The 21140-nt window shown below is 39.7% G+C and overlaps 1 protein-coding gene and 1 long non-coding RNA gene across 2 annotated transcripts in view; one reads left to right on the forward strand and one right to left on the reverse strand.

The window, feature by feature from the left end:
• The window catches only part of RALYL (RALY RNA binding protein like), a 786844-nt gene that overhangs the window by 179008 nt on the left and 586696 nt on the right, over positions 1-21140 (reverse strand). The gene's annotated exons all lie outside the window — the stretch shown is intronic.
• On the forward strand, positions 247-19763 carry LOC133042384 (uncharacterized). Its single transcript, XR_009689483.1, has 3 exons — positions 247-354; positions 19201-19358; positions 19740-19763. It is a non-coding gene; the product is annotated as an uncharacterized LOC133042384 (long non-coding RNA).

Consider the following 21140-nt stretch of genomic DNA (forward strand, 5'->3'; position numbering starts at 1 on the left):
TCTTTCAATAGAAGTCTGTTTTATCTATATTGAAAATCTGTTGTTGTGTGTAGCCACTTTCATTAAGTGTCTTAGCTAGAGCTTCCAGATATCTCGCTGCAACTTTTACTTTATCACTTGCTGCTTCACTTTCTGCTTTGATGTTATGGGAATGACTTCTTTCCTTAAACTTCGTGAACCAATCTCTGCTAATATAAAACTTTTTTTTTTTTTTCCTGCAGCCTCCTCAGCTCTCTCAGCCTTCACAGAATTGAAGAAAGTTAGAGCCTAGCTTTAGGTTAGGCTTTGACTTAAGGGAATATGGTGGCTGGTTGATCATCTATCTGGACCATGAAGACATCCTCCTTATCAGCAGTAATGTTACTTTGCTTTCTTATCATTTGTGTGTTCACTGGAGCAGCGCTTTTAATTTCCTTCAAGAATGTCCCCTTTATATACACGACTTGGCTAACTGTTTAGTGTGAGAGGTCTAGCTTTCAGCCTTCGACATGCCTTCCTCACTAGCTTAATCACGTCTTGCTTTTGATTTAAACTGAGAGACGTGTGACTCTTCCTTTCACTTGAATACTGAGAGACCATTATAGGATTCTTAACTGATAATTTTAATATCATTGTGTCTCAGGGAATAGGGAGGCCTGAGGAGAAGTGGAGAGAGGGGTAAACAGGTGAAGCAGTTAAAATGCCCACAACATTGACTAATTAAATTTGTCATCTTATATGGGCACAGGTCCTGGTAACCCCAAACAGGTACAATACTGATATCAAAGATCACTGATCATATATAGACATAACAAATATAATAACAATGAAAAAGTTAGAAATATTACGAGACAACCAAAATGTGACATACACACAAAATGAGCAAATGCTGTCGGAAAAGTGGCGCTGATAGACTTGCTTGATGCAGGGTTGCCACAAACCTTCAATTTGCCAAAAAAAAAAAAAAAAAAAAATTCAGTATCTGCAAAGTGCAGTAAAATGAAGCATGCCTATCATTTGTTAAAGCAGCAATAGAAATGTAAAATAATACTCCCTTCTTCAACAAGTAGAGTGTAATTCACCTCTGTGTGAGTGTGGGCTGGACTTACATCTAATGAGTAGAATGTGAGACCCACTTCTAATAAACAGAACTTAGCAGGAAACGGAAAGGGCTTCCCGGTGGCTCAGCTGGTAAAGAATCTGCCTGCAATGTGGGAGAACTGGTTCGATCCCTGGGGTGGGAAGATCCCGTGGAGAAGGGAACTGCTCTCCCCTCCGGTATTCTGGCCTGGAGAACTCCATGGACGGTATGCTGAGCGACTTTCATTTTCACTTTCACAGCAGAAAATGGAATGTTACTTCCTAGATCAGGTCATAAAAAGATGGCATCTCACATCTCGGGGACACCCCCTTTTTCTTGAGTTTCCTCCACTTTCCCCGGGCGCCTGGCTGCCCGTCATCAGTCACTCTGCGAAGAGGCCGCATGGTGCAGAGCTAAGCACCGCCAGCAACCGCGTGCATGAACGAGGAAGGTCTTCCCCAGTCAAACCCTGACGTGGGTGCAGCCCCAGCTGACACCTGCACGGAAGCCTTGGGAGAGACTTTAAATCAGAACCGCCCAGGAAGGCTGCTCTAAACTCTTTTCCCACAGAACCAATGAAACAGTCAGAGCTCGTTATTTTAGATTGAGGCTTTATGACAGCTTGTTATGTAGCTACAGATGACCAACGCTGGTGGTGGTCTGGTCGCTGAGCTGTGTCTGCCTCTTGCGGCCCCACGGACTGTGTAGCCTGCCCGGCTTCTCTGACCAGGAGATTCTCCAGGCAAGACTATGGGAGTGGGTTGCCATTTCCTTCTCCCATAGATAATGAACACAGTTTCTCTAATGTTCTTTTTTCCCCCTAAAGTTCTTATTTACCTACTAAAAGAGAGAACAAGTAGAAAAGAAAAATAAAATGCAACTTAGGTGAATATTTCTCTTTTTCTACAAATAGGGTGATGTGAATGTGCTTATTTCACTGGTAAGTTATAAGAAAAACATGCAATATTTTAGATGTAACAATGGATACATACAAAAGCTGACATTTCTATAAATGTAATTTTTTAAGCTTTTATTCAGATTATAAATGGAATTAAAACACCAATATTCAAATAAAGTTTCTCAAAACACAGTTTTACTGAGAATACAATCATCCATTTTTTACACATATTTTAATGGATCAGAGCTGTCAAAACTACTGTGATAAACTAAGGCAATTAACCTCTGATTTTTTCCTCTATTCTTTCTTCTATTTTGCCTTTCCCTTGAAGTCTATACTTAATAGAACAAAGCATGTCATAAACTGAGATTAATTAATGGGTTTTTCTAATTTGCTGTATAGTAATATTCTGTAGGCTGTAATTTATGAAGTTTAATGATTTCCAGTCAAATATATATACTTATATGCATATATACATCAGCTAAAGAAAATAGACATTAACTTCTTGATACTTCTAAGTTGAATTTCAAATTGAATATGATTATTGAAACAGAGCACCTTTTTTTTCCTATTATAAGTGTAATTTGTCTCAACTAGAGAAATATATTTTCTATTTTCCACACTACACTTATCACATGAGAAGTAGCCAAGTTCTTTCCATCCTCTTTTTTAATTTGACTAACATTCAGATCACAAATTCAGCACTCATAATTTCTTTTAAATAGAAATGTTATTTAATCAAATCCACTGCTCTTGTATTGTTAAAATATAACTCCCCAAATTCAGTTTTAATATTGACTTATATGTTAATCAGCTCATCTTCAGATATAAACGAGATGTACAAACTGCACAGTGGGGATTTGTCTGCATGAGGTTGAATGTATTTCCCTAATTAAATTCTGCATAGTGAAAATCATTATTTTATATAAATCAGTATCTGTGATTGATTACTCAGTGAAATCAGTATCAGTTTTACCTTTTGAAACTAACTCCTAAGGAAATTTCTAGTGGATAAAGATTATATAGACTGCCAAGCTTCTCTATCCATGGGATTTCCCAGGCAAGAATACTGGAGTGAGTTGCCATTTCCCTCTCCAGGGGATCGTCCCCACCCAGAGATCAAACCCTCATTTCCTGCATTGACGGGTGGATTTTCACTGCTAAGCCACCAGGGAAGCCCGATGTCCTCTACTGCTACAGTAATATTTGATATTAGATCTGATCTGAGCTTAATTTATAGCATATAGTCAAATATTCATGTTATCACAAATATTTATAAATTCTACTAATATTCAGTTCGGCTCAGTTCAGTCACTTAGACATGTCTGACTCTTTGTGACCCCATAGACCGCAGCACACCAGGCCTCCTTATCCATCACAAACTCCCGGAGTTTATTCAAACTCATGTCCATCGAGTCGGTGATGCCATCCAACCATCTCATCCTCTGTCGGTGGCCAAAGTATTGGAGTTTCAGCTTCAGCATCAGTCCTTCCAATGAACACCCAGGACTGATCTCCTTCAGGATGGACTGGTTGAATCTCCTTGCAGTCCAAGGGACTCTCAAGAAGTCTTCTCCAACACCACAGTTCAAAAGTATCAATTCTTTGGTGCTCAGCTTTCTTCACAGTCCAACTCTCACATCCATACATGACCCCTGGAAAAACCATAGCTTTGACTAGATGGACCTTTGCTGGCAAAGTAATATCTCTGCTTTTTAACATGCTCTCTAGGTTGGTCATAACTTTTATTCCAAGGAGTAAGCATCTTTTAATTTCATGGTTGCAGTCACCATCTGCAGTGATTTTGGAGCCCCCAAAAATAATGTCTCTCACTCTTTCCAATGTTTCCCCATCTATTTCCCATGAGGTGATGGGACCAGATGCCATGATCTTAGTTTTCTGAATGTTGAACTTTAAGCCAACTTTTTCACTCTCCCCTTTCACTTTCATCAAGAGGCTCTTTAGTTCTTCTTTGCTTTCTGCCATAAGGATGGTGTTATCTGCATATCTGAGGTTATTGATATTATTCCTGGCAAACTTGATTCCAGCTTGTGCTTCATCCAGCCCAGCGTTTCTCATGATATACTCTGCATGTAAGTTAAATACGTAGGGTACTAATATTCAGTAACAACAAATTAGCTCCACATCTGTACATAGAAGATGTGGAGTTCTACTTCTCAGAAGTAATTTTTCTCCTTATTTTAAATTTTCCTTGTTAGTGAATCAACATATATGTTTTTACTGCTAAATTTAAGAGGGGGACAAGATATAGTATCACAGAAAATTTCAAATAAGAATAGTTGAGTTCGTGGTTGTTATCCCTAAATCAAGTAAGAATTGATAAATGAGAAAAATAATTTGTGCATATTTTTAAAAGGGAAAAGTAATCATGATTTTATTCACAGTGTAATCAAAATGTGCTTCCATTAAAGAAAGGAAAATGTGCTCATCTACAAATCAGTTAGTTCTGCTAACAAAAAGTAGAACAGCTTTTTGAAGTGTGTCTTTTATTATGCCTCTGCCCTGCATAGAAAGCTTGGATAATAAATCATGACCAGCAATATGAATATTAAAATGTGAATATAATTAATTATGCACAACTGCACCCCTCCTCAGAGTGGAGCTCCGCGATCAGCAGGTGATGCTGTATAAATTATTATGTTAACAGGGGAATTGTTGGGAAGAGAGTCACATTATGAGTGGGTTCCTAAAATATGTACAAAAATAAAATGACATTAAACCATATCAATATTTTATCTTAGAAATGTGACAATTCAATGTGGGCAAAGCCAACATTTTCAACTGTAGGTGTGGTTTGTGACGATGATGTAACTGTTACTAGAATGTGTTAGCATGTTTAAACTTCTATGTGTAGGAAAGAATAGGAAACTACCCCTGAGGGACTGCTACATGCCATCCGTGATTTTAGGGAAGTTATTCAGGTATTTTTATATGCTATCCCCATAATCTTTTCCCTTCATCTTAAGTGCTGCCTATTAATAACTTTGTATCACTCATACTTTTTATTTACCTCTCTTTTTTGCTTTACTGTTTCTTTTCTTGCTTACTTAGAAATTAGGCATCTAAAATGTCTGAAACATTTTATCACTTCATATTTCAATATTCCTGCTATGTTTTTGGTGGGGAGAAGGTTGTAGATGCCATATGGGTAATAAAATCCATGGTATGTTGGTATAGATAATGTATGTCCCTTATACTTTATGGGTATATTACTAACATCAAAATTCAAAAAGCTGTAGGCTACCTTTGTTTGTTGGTGGCAATAAATTAAAACAATGTCTCTATAAATCTTTGTGGAGATACTCAGGTTAATCACATGATTTAAAACTCCGACTTCTGTACTTTTAACTTATAGGTACTGTTAAGTGTGAAGGGGACTTCCTGGGTGGCTCAGTGGTAAAGGAATCTGATGCCCGCCAATGCAGGAGACGCAGGAGATGCCAGTTTGATCCCTGGGTTGGGAAGATGCCCTGGAGGAGGAAATGGCAACCTACCGCAGTATTCTTGTCTGGAGAATCCCACGGATAGACGAGCCTGGAGGGCTACAGTCCACTGGGTCACAGAGTCAGACACAACTGAGCCACTGAGTGCACACACACACACACACACACACACACACGCACAGGTGTTAAGACCACTCAGTGAAAGGTTGATTTTTTCTTACAATATGCCCCATTTTACCTTTCTTGTAACAGCGGTCAAGTCATAAAACATTTGCAATAATGATTACATTAAGTGGATTACAGATTCAGTGACAACATTATGTAATTAACATCTTGGATTTCTACTGTGGCTGTATAATTCTCTTATTAAGTTTGCATTAGTATGTAAAATATGTGCATTTGAATATGGTAAAGCAACATAAGATAGGTAATCTCCTATTTCTTAAAGAGGCAGCTTTATAAAGACACAGCACTCACACACATACAAAGTCAACCATGTTGAAAAATCTACGAATTCAGTAAAAGCAACAGTTCACCAGTTCTAACTAGAAAATCTTTAAACGTTTCAATGTGCCTTTGCAAGATGGAAATAAAGTCCACTTTATTCCTGGTTACAGCATTTGTTAGACGTGTGGGCATATTGAAACAGTACAAAAGAAGCCTCAATAGTCATTGAGATTTAAAGTACCTGCTATACATCTGCGTCCTTGAAGCCTTAAGAAGGTTATTCTGTTGACAGCATGTTGCTCATGTGGGCAGCTGTGACAGAAAAGACTGATACGGGGTCAGCAATGATTTTTAATATCCCTTCAAAAAACTGTTACTTGCTTTAGGGAATGTAGCATCTGTCTGTAGGAGATAGGACGGCCTCTTTGGCCACATGAGAATCTTATTCTGACTCAGCCCCTCTCTCGTAGCTTCAGAGTGAACACATGACATTTCGCCATGTTTCAATAGCTCCTTTAGATTGTACGTATGCACTCTCCCTGTTAACTTGACACTTGAACCTCGAGGTCCCATGTGCCTAAGTATCCATATATTTGTAGCTGATCGTAGCACCAGGCTCAGGAGCAAGACTACCTGGGATCAAATTCTAGTTTTGATACTCACTAGACTGGAAGTGAGAAAATTATCTAACCTGATGCCTCAAAAAAAAAAAAATATTGTACTACCTCAAAATGCTTAGGGGAGTAATTATGTGAAAGAGTATATGAAAAACTCTTAGAGAGAGGTTGGCATATCATTTTATGACACTCAGTGGTTAGCTGCTGTGGTGGTTATTTTTATTTCAATTCTTATTCTTCATCTTATTATCATCTACCTCCCACGCCTATTGTTGTTCTTTAGTCGCTCAGTCGTGTCCAAGTCCTTGCAACCCTAAAGACTGCAACAGGCCAGGCCTCCCTGTCCATCACCAACTCCCAGAGCTTGCTCAAACTCATGTCTTTTCAGTCAGTGATGCCATCCAACCATCTCATCCTCTGTCGTCCCCTTCTCCTCCTGCCCTCAATCTTTCCCAACATCAGGGTCTTTTCCAATGAGTCAGCTCTTCACATCATGTGGTGAAAGGATTGGAGTTTCAGCTTCAGCATCAGTTCTTCTAATGAAATTCAGGATTGATTTCCTTTAGGATGGACTGGCTTGATCTTCTTGCAGTCCAAGGGACTCTCAGGAGTCTTCTCCAACACCACAGTTCAAATGCATCAAATCTTCAGCGCTCAGCTTTCTTTATGGTCCAACTCTCACATCCATACGTGACTACTGGAAAAACCACAGCTTTGACTAGGCAGAACTTTGTTGGCAAAGTAATGTCTCTTATTTTTAATACACTGTGTAGGTTAGTCATAGCTAAACTTCCAAGGAGCAAGCATCTTTTAATTTTATGGCTACAGTTACCATCTGCAGTGATTTAGTAGCCCAAGAAAATAAAGTCTGTCACTGTTTCCATTGTTTCCCCATCTATTTGCCATGAAGTAATGGGGCCAGATGCCATGATCTTCATTTTCTGAGTGTTCAGCTTTAAGCCAGCCTTTTCACTCTTCTCTTTCAACTTCATCAAGAGACTCTTTAGTTCCTCTTTACTTTATGCCATATGGATGGTGTCATCTGCATATCTGAGGTTATTGCTATTTTTCCTGGCAGTCCTGATTCCAGCTAGTGCTTCATTCAGCCCAGCGTTTCTCATGATGTACTTGGCATATAAGTTAAATAAGTAGGGTGCCAATATACAGTCTTGATGTACTCCTCTCTCAAATTGGAACCAGTCTGTTGTTCCATGTCTGGTTCTAACTGTTGCTCTTGACCAGCATACGGGTTTCTCAGGAGGCAGGTCAGGTGGTCTGGTATTCTCATCTCTTGAAGAATTTCCCATAGTTTGTTGTGATACACACAAAAGCTTTAGCGTAATCAATGTTGCAGAAGTAGATGTTTTTCTGGAATTTTCTTGCTTTTTCTATGATCCAACAGATGCTGGCAATTTGAACTCTTGTTCCTCTGCCTTTTCTAAATCCAGCTTGAACATCTCAAAATTCTCGGTTCACATACTATTGAAGTCTGACTTCTAGAATTTTGAGCATTACTTTGCTAGTATGTGAAATGAGTGCAGTTGTGTGGTAATTTGAACATTCTTTGGCCTTGCCCTTCTTTGGGAGTGAATTGAGAACTGACCTTTTCCAGTCCTGTGGCCACTGCTGAGTTTTCCAAATTTGCTGCCATGTTGAGTGCAACACTTTCACAGCATCATCTCTTAGGATTTGAAATAGCTCAGCTGGAATTCTATCACCTCGACTAGCTTTGGTCGTAGTGATGATTCCTAAGGCCCACTTGACTTTGCATTGCAGGATGTCTGGCTCTAGGTGAGTGATCCCACCATCGTGATTATCTGGGTCATGAAGATCTTCTTTGTACAGTTCTCTGTGTATTCTTGCCACCCCTTCTTAATATCTTCTGCCTCTGTTAGATCCATACCATTTCTGTCCTTTATTGTGCTCATCTTTGCATGAAATATTCCCTTGGTATCTCTAATTTTCTTGAAGAGATCTCTAATATTTCCCATTCTACTGTTTTCCTTTATTTCTTTGCATTGGTCACTTAGGAAGGCTTTCTCACTCTCCTTGCTATTCTTTGTAACTCTGAATTCAGATAAGTATATCTTACCTTTTCTCCTTTGCCTTTTGCTTCTATTTTTCTCAGTTGTTTGTTAAGGCCTCCTCAGACAACATTTTGCCTTTTTTGCATTTCTTTTTCTTGGGGATTATTTTGACCACAGCCTCCAGTACAGTGTCACGTACCTCTGTCCTTAGTTCTTCAGGCACTCTGTCTATAAGATTTAATCTCATGTATCTATTTCTCACTTCCACTGTATAATCATAAGGGATTGGATTTAGGTCATACCTGAATGGCCTAGTGGTTACCCCTACTGTCTTCAGTTTAAGTCTGAATTTGGCAATAAGGAGTCCATGATGACCCACAGTCAGCTCCCAATCTTGTATTTGCTGACTGTATAGAGCTTCTCCACCTTCGGCTGCAAAGAATATAATCAATCTGATTTCGGTACTGACCATCTGGTGATGTGTAGAGTCGTCTCTTGTGTTGTTGGAAGAGGGTGTTTGCTATGACCAGTGCGTTCTCTTGGCAAAACTCTATTAGCCTTTGCCCTGCTTCATTCTGTACTCCAAGGCCAAATTTGCCTGTTATTCCAGGTATTTCTTGACTTCCTACTTTTGCATTCCAGTCCCCTATAATGAAAAGGACATCTTTTTTGGGTGTTACTTCTAGAAGGTCTTGTAGGTCTTCATAGAATCATTCAGCTTCAGCTTCTTCAGCATTACTGGTCAGGGCATAGACTTGGATTACCATGATATTGAATGGTTTGCCTTGGAAACGAACAGAGATCATCCTGTCGTTTTTGAGATTGCACCCAAGTACTGTATTTTGGACTCTTTTGTTGACTATGATGGCCACTCAATTTCTTCTAAGGGGTTCTTGCTCACAGTAGTAGATATAATGGTCATCTAAATTCACCCATTCCAGTCCATTTTACTTTGCTGATTCCTAAGATGTCATTGTTCACTCTTGCCATCTCCTGTTTGACCACTTCCAATTTGCCTTGATTCATGGACCTAACATTCCAGGCTCCTATGCAATATTGTTCTTTACAGCATCGGACTTTACTTCCATCACCAGTCACATCCACCACTGGGGGGTGTTTTGCTTTGGCGCCATCCCTTCATTTTTTTTGGAGTTAATTCTCCACTGATCTCCAGTAGCATATTGGGCACCTGCTGACTTGTAGAGCTCGTCTTTCAGTGTCATAACTTTTTGCTTTTTCATACTGTTCATGGGGTTCTCAAAGCAAGAATACTGAAGTGGTTTGCCATTCCCTTCTCCAGTGGACCACATTTGTTGGAACTCTCCACCATGACCCATCCATCTTGGGTGACCTTATACTGCATGGCTCATAGTTTCATTGAGTTAGACAACTTTGTGATCCATGTGATCAGTTTGATTAGTTTTCTGTGATTGTAGTTTTCATTCTTTCTGCCCTCTGATGGATGTGGATAAGAGGCTTGTGGAAGATTCCTGGTGGGAGTGGGTAAAATTGGGTCTTGTGCTAATAGACAGGGCCGTACTCAGTTCACTTCAGTTCAGTCACTCAGTTGTGTCTGACTCTTTGAAACCCCATGGACTGCAGCATGCCAGGCTTCCCTATCTATCACCAACTCCCAGAGCTTGCTCAAACTCATGTCTACTGAGTCAGTGATGCCGCCCAACCATCTCATCCTCTGTTGATGGCTGGTTGGCATCACCAACTGAATGGACTTGAGTTTGAGCAAACTCTGGGAGCTAGTGAAGGACAGGGAGACCTGATGCACTGCAGTTCATGGGGTCACAAAGAGTCAATCATGACTTAGTGTCTGAACCGCAACAGCAAAGATGGGATGGTTGATTAGCAGGGGGCAAGGATCACCATTTTGATTTCATAATTCAAATCTAGATTCTGTTCTGTCACTGACAACAAGTATGAGTTATCTACGGAGGGTAACTGGCATTTGCAACCATAGACTTGCCTGAAATTGCCTTAAGCTGGGGACAACAAGTTGCACATGTCAGAACTTGTTGGAGTGATGCCACTAATTGGATATCAGGCCGCTACCTAGATTCTCCAGAGACCGAACTCCTTGCCAAAGGAGCCTGTTTAGGCCATCACTCATACTTATGATCACATAAAATAGGCTCAAAGCAAACTGATGTGCCCACAAGAGGACTAACACATTCCCAGAGTAAAATGTGTAAAAAGATAATGTCTAGAGTCCCGTTACCTCCTCTTGTCCACATAGGAGCAAAGTTAGTGCAGGGAAGAAAGAGGGAGCATCAGAGCAGGTGGGCCACAGCTGCTCCCACTGGCTGGAATGGCCGGTTGACCACCTTCAACCAAGAGCAGAAAAACAATATTGCCGGTGTAAAATCACAGCAAGAGAGAAACAGTCTGAGTCCCATCACAAGCTACCGCATCAGTCACAGGTAGACTGTGTTCAGACATTAATGTGTGAAGTGGATTTCCATCTTGTTAAAAGCCCTGCATTTTGCTACAGTGACTAATACCCATCTAACTAATATAGTATTAGTGCATCATTTCTTAAATGATTCTTTTAACTCTTTAATGAGCAACTAGTCTTGATCATGTGAGATAAAAAGCTTTTTATGTACTACATTGTAGATGCCCAAAGATGCTATGTCTTTTCTCTTACCAGTTTATACCCTGTGAATTTTAGCTTGACTGGTTTAAAATTCAGATCAACTATCATTTCTCCAGGGCAATTTTTTTTCCTGACTCCTTGGTAAAGTTCCTTTCTCCATGCAGTTCAGGTGTAGAATATATATTTATTGGTGACTTTCCCTAAAAAACAGTGCCTAATAGTTTCTCAGCACATGATAAGCGTTTAAAATGGTTTTTAAGATAAATGAACACAGGACTCAAAAGAAGGATAACTAGAAGTTGTGCTCCAGACAAAGTGACATGACCACAAGTCTGTAGAAAAGTGTTAGGAGAAAATGCATCAGTCAGTGAAGTCAGTTAACACATTGTTAAAATGATGTGGATGATAAATTATAAAAAGGCCATAAACAATGCTAGTGGTTGGGGTAAGAAACGCTGCAAAAAGTTAGTAGTATTTATTTTCTTACAACTCCCATTATGTGTCACAGAAGGATTCTCATATCTAGACTTTGTATCTCTTTGAACATTTGGCATATAATTTTTTTCAACTTCACTACCTCAGTTAACTAGTTATTGGACAGTGGAGAGGTTAACTTATCACTCAGTTCAATTCTCAGAACAATGCCACTGCCATTGAGGAGAATTCTCTCTTCAGAAAGTATCGAAAACAGAAATGATCAAGTTAATTGCAGAGAACAGATGTTAGGGCAAGTGAAGATTGCCAAGGAAAATAGTAAGGAGACAAAAGGCATAAAAGACATAAGAGAAAATGGCAGAAAATGCCTGCTCATTGATACTTTGTATTGTATCAAAACCTACATCAAAATATAATCAATAGGTTAAAGAGTAACGGCTTGTATTCATAATGGTATTTGGGAAACTTTGGTATGATTACACAGTTCTAGATTATTAAACAAATATTAGGGTTTCCCTGGTGGCTCAGACAGTAAAGATTTGCCTGCAGTGCAGGAGACCCGGGTTCGATCCCTGGGTTGGGAAGATCCCCTGGAGAAGGGAATGGCAGCCCGCTCCAGTGTTCTTGCCTGGAGAATCCCATGGACAGAGGAGCCTGGCGGGGTCCATGAGGTCGCACAGAGTTGAACACAACTGAGCATGCATACACGCATAAACAATTATTAAACATTTGCATTCAACCAGTCTGCAGACTCCAGATTCTGATCAAAGGACAAAACATTGCATAGTTTGAAGTCAGGATGCAAAGTCAGTGTATTTGAAGTGATCCATTCATGTAGAATGCTAACACAAGGAAGCGATGCTTTACTATAAGCTATATATATATATATATTTTGCCACAGTAGCTATTGGCTTCAAAAACCTTCCAGACAATGTACCACTTCCTTTGTTTTTTATGTCACTGAAAGAGTTTCAGGTATAGAAACTTGAGGCAGAATTATAATAGGTCATCTTTTTCTTAGTGATTTTCAAAGATTAAATACGAGAGTCAGGCTAGAGGTAGATCTTATCATTTTTCATTTGAGCTGCTTCTCTCCTATCTTACTCATCTTCCATCCATATTATCCACATACTCTTCAAGCTTGTACTGCGATGACTAAAAGGTGCATATTTTATTTGACATTTGGGTAAGCTATGCTTAACATTCCACTCCAGACCTACTATTTCTACCTGCAAAGATACGGTTGATCTTTCTGTTCAACTTTCTGTTGAATTATGGCCAAGATTTACAGGAAAAAAATATGAAAAGAATTCAGAATCCTTTCAAGCAGTGAGAAGATTAGATGAATTCCTTCAGCTAGTGCTACAAGCTACCTGCCACCTTAGTGGGTTACAAAATTATACTTCCCCATCCAATGAGCTAACAACAGATTCAAGATATCATGATAAACTGGAAAATAAAAGTGATTCAGTAAGTTACAAAACAAATTCTCAGCTGAAATATGTGGACTTGTCTTTTATTTGGGACCAAGCACATGGAATTAACTCTAAGAAAAATTTCAAGGCATTTACCTGTATCTTGCTTAGAATCTGAGAGAATATATAGGATCCAATATTTTCCTTTGGGCTCAAATACATGATAAAGAGATACATATCTATATTATGATCTTGGATTCTGAGTACAATGGAAACTCTATTCTCCTCCCTAAGTATCCTTAAACTCTGAAAAGATGGAAAAATAAGTAGAGAAAAGACAAATTAAATTACATCATTATTACGATTTTTCTGTTAATTTTTTAAATATTCAGTGCAATCTGTTAAATTTTGTTACCTAAGTTACTTAAAATAATAATTATAGCTTAATAATAGTAAAACATCTACTATATTTATATCTTCCCTTTTAGGCATTTAAAATATTGAAAGAACCAGATGTACTAAAGTTATATATTTAGTTTCATGAATGTTTAAGACATTATAATTGTTTGTAAATTGGATTAGTTTTATAGAGAAATTCAATTTCTTAGAAAAGAATTAACTTAAATTTCAAAGACTATATTAAGAATAAGCACTTATTTTTATTTTAATACAATTACCAAAAGTGTAAGTATAACTTAGTTATGTAAGACTAATGAACCTAAATCTTAAGAAAATTAAGACTTGAAGGTGTAACTTAATAGATTAAAAGTTAACTTAAATAAGCAAAAATGAGCTTACTTAAATAAATTTAACTTCCTTAAATATTTAACGTTACACAGGGAGCACCTGAGACGTGGAGACCTGGGTTCGATCCCTGGGTCGGGAAGATCCCCTGGAGGAGGAAATGGCAACCGCCTCCAGTATTCTTGCCTGAGAAAACTCCCATGTGCCTGGTGGACCACAGTTCACGGGGTCTCAAAAGAATCAGACACAACTGAGCCCCTAAACGACAACATTAAATTGCAGCCCATTATTTGGTTTTTAAGTAAATCTCATTAATTACTTTGAAGGACTGTATTACAAAGCCTTTGGCTGTGTGGATCACAGCAAACTGAAAAGTTCTTAAACAGATGGGAGTACCAGACCACCTTACCTGTCTCCTGAGTAATCTGTATGCCGGTTAAGAAGCAACAGAAGTAGACATTTAAAAATGGGCTGGTTCAAAATTGGGAAAGGAGTATGTCAAAGCTGTATATTGTCACATGTTGGAATCAAGATTTCTGGAGAAATATCAACAACCTCAGATATGCAGATGATGCCACTCTAAAGCTTGAGAGCCAAGAAGAACTAAAGCACCAGTTTTATGAAGGTGAAAGAGAAGAGTGAAAACGTTGGCTTAAAACTCAAGATTAAAAAAACTAAGATTATGGCATCTGGTCCCATCACTTCATGGCAAATAGAAGGGTAAAAAGTAGAAACAGTGACAGATTTTATTTTCTTGGGCTCCAAAATCATTGCAGATGGTGACTGCAGCCATGAAATTAAAAGACTTGCTCCTTGGAAGTATAGCTATGACAAACCTAGACAGCATATTGAAAGCAGAGACATTACTTCGCCAACAAAGGTCCGCCTAGTCAAGGCTATGGTTTTTCCAGTAGTTAAGTATGGATCTGAGAGTTGGATCATTAAGAAGACTGAGACTGAAGAATTGATGCTTTTGAATTGTGTTGCTGGAGAAGACTCTTGAGAGTCCCTCGGACTGCAAGAACAAACCAGTTGATCCTAAAGGAGGTCAATCCTGAATATTCACTGGAAGGACTGATGCTGAAGCTGAAGCTCCAATCCTTTGGCCACCTGATTGGAAGAGTAGACTCATTGGAAAAGACCCTGATCCTGGAAAAGATTGAAGGCAGGAGGAGAAGGGGGTGGCATCACCAACTCAACAGACAGGAGTTTGAGGAAAATCCAGGAGATAATCAAGGACAGGGAAGTCTGGCAGGCTGCAGTCTATGGGGTTGCAAAGGTTTGGACACAACTTAGTGACTGAACAACAATTATTTTTCAATGTATGACATTCAGGTAAATTGTCAGATTTCTCTGTATTCCTTCACTTTTATGCATGAAGCTAGTTTTTTACTGAGCTAGCTTGGGGAGTACTAGGCCATTTTAATGCAACTTCTTATCAGGTTATAAATATAATTTATTTTTCTCTCTACAATTATATGAGAAAAAATGCCTTCCAAGAGTTGTATTTGGTGGCATAGTCCAATAAAATTAAAAGGCCACAAGACTCCAATTTGTGGACCAAGACTGATCCCCTGGTTGTCTCTTCATCATATACTCTGCCTTAGCTGTGTTCTGATGAAGAAACTACCATGCCCTTTCTGAAGTAGAAACTTACTCTTTGCCAAATTGTCTGAGAATTTTAAAAAGTATGAGTTTTTTCAAAGGACTCAAAGCATAATTAGATTCTATGTGTTTTTAAATAGCTTTTTCTTTCTGATAAAAAATATTATGCCTATGTCAATCTAAATAGTTTATATACTTGTGACAAAGCTAGTATTTGTTGAAAATTCTCGTTATTATTGTTATATCATATATTTTGGGGGGTGACTGTCCCCCATCCTGTGGGAGGTGGTAAGGGTCTACTGCCTTGAATTCAAATTGTTATCACAGGATGAAAAGAGAGGAAAAAAAAAAAAGTTTTTTTTTTTTTAGAAAAAAACTTTTAAATGTTGATATCCAGAGGGGGCTTTTTTGATTCTGAAACTAGAAAACAATCTTGAAAGCCAGGCTTTGTTGAGAGATAAAAGAATTTCTACTCCTTTACTCTTCCTTAGTAAATTCCAAGAGACAGCCTGTAGGCCCAACCTTAGGTTCTTCCATAGCCTAAAGAAGTTAGCGCTTCCACTAATCTGCCTGAACCATGAGGCTAGTTGCCTCAGGAAGGAACATAACATATAAGACAAGTCCAAGCCAAAAACTATAGAAATGGAAATCGAACACTTTTAACTGCAAGGGGTCTAGGAAGAAGGAGACAGGGGTCTAAGTAGGAGGAATGCAATGTGATCGAGACATCAAAAATGCAGTGACTGGATTGAAGGAGAAGACAAAATTATGGGATTTTGAGCCAGTTTCTGTGTGGGATTCTGAAGGACAGTTTCCAGACTGATATAACTTGCCTAAATAAGATATACCTCGTGAGTGTAAAATTCTATGTGCTACTGATCAAGTGGGAGCCTTATGCAGAAAACTGAGCAGTTGCAGAAAAATAGAGAAGCCATGTGTTCTTTGCATTACTGACCAGAGGAGAGTAACCTCGTGACATCAGCTTACCCAGGAGAGTCACTTCTGTGACAGCGTGTGCCTAGAAACACTGCGCTCTGCCCCACAGCACAATGAAAACCACAGAGCTGATGGGGAAAAGTGGGTCCGTGTACAGCACTCAAACGCTCCATCAGTGCTACGTTAAAAAAAGGAGCCTAATAAAAACAGTAGCAGTTTTACGCATGCTACGCTGTTGAGAAACACATAAACATTGCAATAAATACAGCACTTTATCTTGAAAAAAAACCTGACACTTGCTTGTGGAAGGGTTGTAACTTGTAAGTCAAGGTGAGTTGGTGGAAGCGGTGGGGGGGGGTGGAGGGGTGATTTGAAATCGCAGGGGAGCCTGGAGCAGCAGGTATGGAAGGACTAAGGTGACTGGTGCATTTAGCTGCGGGTGTTTGAGGGTATGTTTCTGTGTGTGTGTTTCCTTGGCTAGGTTCAACTGGGTGGATGTTTTATGCTTACTTAATGTTCAACCCACTCCAGTATTTGTGCCTGGAGAATCCCCATGGACAGAGGAGCCTGGTGGGCTACAGTCCATGGGGTCGCAAAGAGTTGGACACGACTGAGCGACTTCACTTTCACAAAGTTTCTCATAGATAAACTTATAGACACAAAGAGATAATTCTTGCTATGCTTACTCTTTGGTAGATTAATTACTTTGGAACAGATTCACAGTTTCAGAATAACTGCCTGCACTTCAAGGGTGAATATCATCATCTGTGGTTCATCATCTCCAGTGCAGATGAAACGGTTGAAAACAGAGGAAGCACCATTTGGATACCGGTCCCAGATCTCGGCTTCTCTAATTAAAACGATTCCCTCTAATTTTAGTATCAGCAAAACGGAAGGCAGTTCGGGGCCTTCTATGAGTGATCCTCATTTAAGAAATCTTGAATAACCTTGACCTTTCGTGAGTAGATTAAGCTGGCGATTTTCAAAGTGTGGTTCACAGAGAAACACCAGACCCCTGCGCAGGCTGCGTTGTGTTTTAAAGGACCACGCAACTGAATGGGTCTAGTTTCTTCCCAGACAGGCCAAGCACTTCGTTCTCCGAGCCTGCTGGGGTAGGCTCGGATTTCTTTGACTCTTTTAAGGGTGTGACTTCCTGCTTTACTTCTTTGGGACTCAAAGAAACAAAGGTAAGGGCAAGAGAATGCCTGGCTCAGTCCAGCAGCACTTTTAGGCAAACCGGAGCAGCGCTGGGTTTGTGGGTGGGCCTCACAGTGGGGCTCCCACCTCTCCCTTCACCTCTCCAGCCAGAGCGCAGCAGCATCTGTGGGTCAGGGGTGTTTCCGGAGCTTTGGGCTTAGCATTAAGAATATTGCTGAGTGAGCAGTAACAGAGAAGGCAGTGGCACCCCACTCCAGTCCTCTTGCCTGGAAAATCCCATGGACGGAGGAGCCTGGTGGGCTGCAGTCCGTGGGGTCGCTAAGAGTCAGACACGACTGAGCGACTTCACTTTCACTTTTCACTTTGAAGCATTGGAGAAGGAAATGGCAGCCCACTCCAGTGTTCTTGCCTGGAGAATCCCAGGGACGGGAGCCTGGTGGGCTGCCGTCTATGGGGTTGCACAGAGTCGGACATGACTGACGTGACTTAGCAGCAGCAGCAACCAAATATTTGCTCCTATTCCATCCCTCTCATAATTCTCCAATATTTCCTCCTTATTTCCTTTTATTTTTTAAGTTGTGATAAAATGTAACACAATTCACCATTTTAACTGTTTTTAGCAGCACACTTCAGTGGCATTCACACCGCTGTGGGATCATTACCACATCCATCTCTAGAACTATCTTGTCTTCCCAAAATGAAACCACCTACTCATTAAACAACACCTTCTCACTTCCCCCATGCCCCCAGACCCTGACACCCACCATTCTGTTTTCTCTTACTAGGAGTCTGACCACTCCAGCTTACCTTGAATAAGTGGACATTTGTCCGGTTTGATTCATTTAGTGTAGCGTCTTCAAGGTTCACTCATGTAGTAACATGTGTCAGAATTTAATTCCTTTTAAGACTGAATAATATCCCTCTCTAACTTCCTTTTGATGTTGACCCCAAAAAGTACTAAGCATTTATTCCTAGACCTTCTATGTCTTGGCCTTTTTTGTGGCCACGCTTAGGATAGAGTGACCAGATGCTCATGGTTGACACCATAGGCTTGAAAATATTGTTACTCCTCAGGCTTTTCTTCTTCAGACTAAATAATTCGAGCTTTTAAAACAGTGAGTTCCACCCAGTAACTCTCCAGCTAGGAATAAAATTGGTGGCTGAAATGCTGAAACCATTGTCTTAGACCAATCTGTTTTAAAATATGGAGTAAAACTTGACAGTGTTTCCGCGAGAGGTACGTTCAGCTTGATGAGGGCAAGACAATTAAGCAAGAGTGCTAGGTGACACTTTCTGGGCCAGCACCTTCTAGTTCCTGATACTCATTGTGGCTGAACTGTTTCAGATGAAGGAGTGAAGAGTCACACTCAAATGCAAAGTGACCTTTGAAGCAGAGGAAAGAGCAAAGCGGAGAAAACTTCTCCATTTAGCTTTACCCCATGTCAGGGAACCACTATCTTATTTTAGAATGCTGTCATTTTAAAGCTTTGATTGCTTTCTATAGAAACGATTACATTAATCCTGCAGTCAATTTGTCTGAAGTTAGCAAGTGTTACAGCTATCAGAAGTGATACAAAAATAATTGAATACATTTTTAAAACTAGTAGATAGTGTGACTCTAATTTATTTTCTTGGGATTGCCAGGAAATAGCAGGGGAGAAATAACTCTATCAGGCACCAGACAAGGGATAGATAAATTGAATAATGCCAAGCTTAATGTTATTCAATGATCTCACTTGGTCAATAAGTAGCCTTAACCTCTGCTTTCAATTATTTTTCCCCTTAGGAGCACACAAAATTTAGAACAACTATCTATTCTTTCCTGATTTAAACTGTATGTGCCCAAGTCAGCCTGATGGATAACCTAATCCGATTGCTGAAGGACAAGCTGATTCTCTGTAACGGTTCGCCAGGACCAACACGTCACGTGTTATCCTAGGAAAGGTATTGTTTCCCTTGGGGGGGGGGGGTGTTCCATTATATCTGCCTTTCCTTTAACTGCTTGATGCACTTTGAAATCATTGACCTGTAGGAATTGATGTCTATCGCTCTCAATTTTCTGTAGCTGTTTCTTATGCCTGGAGTCACAGTTACGACATGCGTAACTGAAGGCAGAGAGCCGGTAAAACTTGAAACGGGAACTGACAGTTATTTGGGCATATCCCCTTTTCTTCTTTTGGATAGAGTCAACTTTTGGGGATTGCTTTTTTTAATCAAATATTCTTGTTCTAATTAACTTCCTGGACTCTACCATTGTTTTCATGAATTGATCAGTTACCCCTTGCTTGTAATTGTATACTATCTGCTGAGGACATTTTTTTTCAGGAAAACTAAAATTGCATGATGGAAAAGGAAATGGCAACCCACTCCAGTATTCTTGCCTGGAGAATACTATGGACTGAGGAGCCCAAAAGTCAGACACGAGTGAGTGATTAACACACAAACACAAAATTGCGTGATAGTTCAAGTTATCACAAAAAAATTTTAAAGTGCTGTATTATCAGAATACAAACTCCTTTTGTTGGCAGAAACTTTTGCTATTATATATGAAGTGCTAACCAATTGTCCGTGAAGGTATTTGATGTTATACTGGATATTTATCCATTAAATTCATAAGGCTATAGTCCAATGCCTGCCTAGAGACTTGCCAGGATTTTTCTATCTAAACTCATAACAGACAAGGTTATCAAGGACATTTGAACCTTTAAAAATTAATCCTGATTTGACTATCAACCTCTCATTTATAAGTTTTCATCTCTTTTTTGTCTTTACGTCCACTCCATTCTGCACCCTACCTCAGACTCGAGGGGGAAGCTAAGTTAAAAAAAATAGCTTTGGAAATAAATGGCCAGTCTAATTTCCAAACCTTGGATAATATTGGTTCACATTTTTAATCAGCTACCAACTTAAAGAATATGTAGTACAGACAATGGTGAAAATTAAATCTCATTAAACTAAGCAAGTTTCTTACAGGAGGGGTTGTATATGTGCTATTTATGTCTGTCTGTCCGTCTGTCAGGCTTCCCTGGTGGCTCAGACGGTACAGCGTCCGCCTACAATGCGGCTGTTGTTCAGTTACTAAGTCATGTCCGACTCTGCAATCCCACGGATTGCATCACGCCAGACTTCCCAGCCCTTCACTAGCTCCAGGAATTTGCTCAAACTCATGTCCATTGAGTCGGTGATGCCATCCAACCATCTCATCCTCTATCACCCCTTTCTCCTCCCACCTTCAATCTTTCCCAGCTTCAGGGTCTTTTTCAATGAGTTGGCTCCTGGCATCAGGGGACCAAAGTATTGGAGTTTCAGCTTCAGCATCAGTACTTCCAATGAAAATCAGGGTTGATTTCCTTTAGGATCAACAGGTTCTCCTTGCAGCACGAGGGATTCTCAAAACTTTTCTCCAGCACCACATTTTGAAGCATCAATTCTTTGGCACTCAGCCTTCTTTATGGTCCAGTTCTCACATCCGTACATGACTACTGGAAAGATCATGGCTTTGACTAAGAGACCTTTGTTGCAAAGTAATATCTCTGCTTTTTAATATGCTGTCTAGGTTTGTCATGGCTTTTCTTCCAAGAAGAAAGAGTCTTTTAATTTTGTGGCTGCAGTCACCATCGTCAGTGATTTTGGAGCCCAAGAAAGTAAAGTCTGTTGCTACTGCTATTTTTTCCCCTTCTATTTGCCATGAAGTTAAAGACCAGATGCCGTGATCTTAGTTTTTTG

This window comes from Dama dama, chromosome 21, assembly GCF_033118175.1.
Source record: "Dama dama isolate Ldn47 chromosome 21, ASM3311817v1, whole genome shotgun sequence".
NCBI lineage: Eukaryota > Metazoa > Chordata > Mammalia > Artiodactyla > Cervidae > Dama > Dama dama.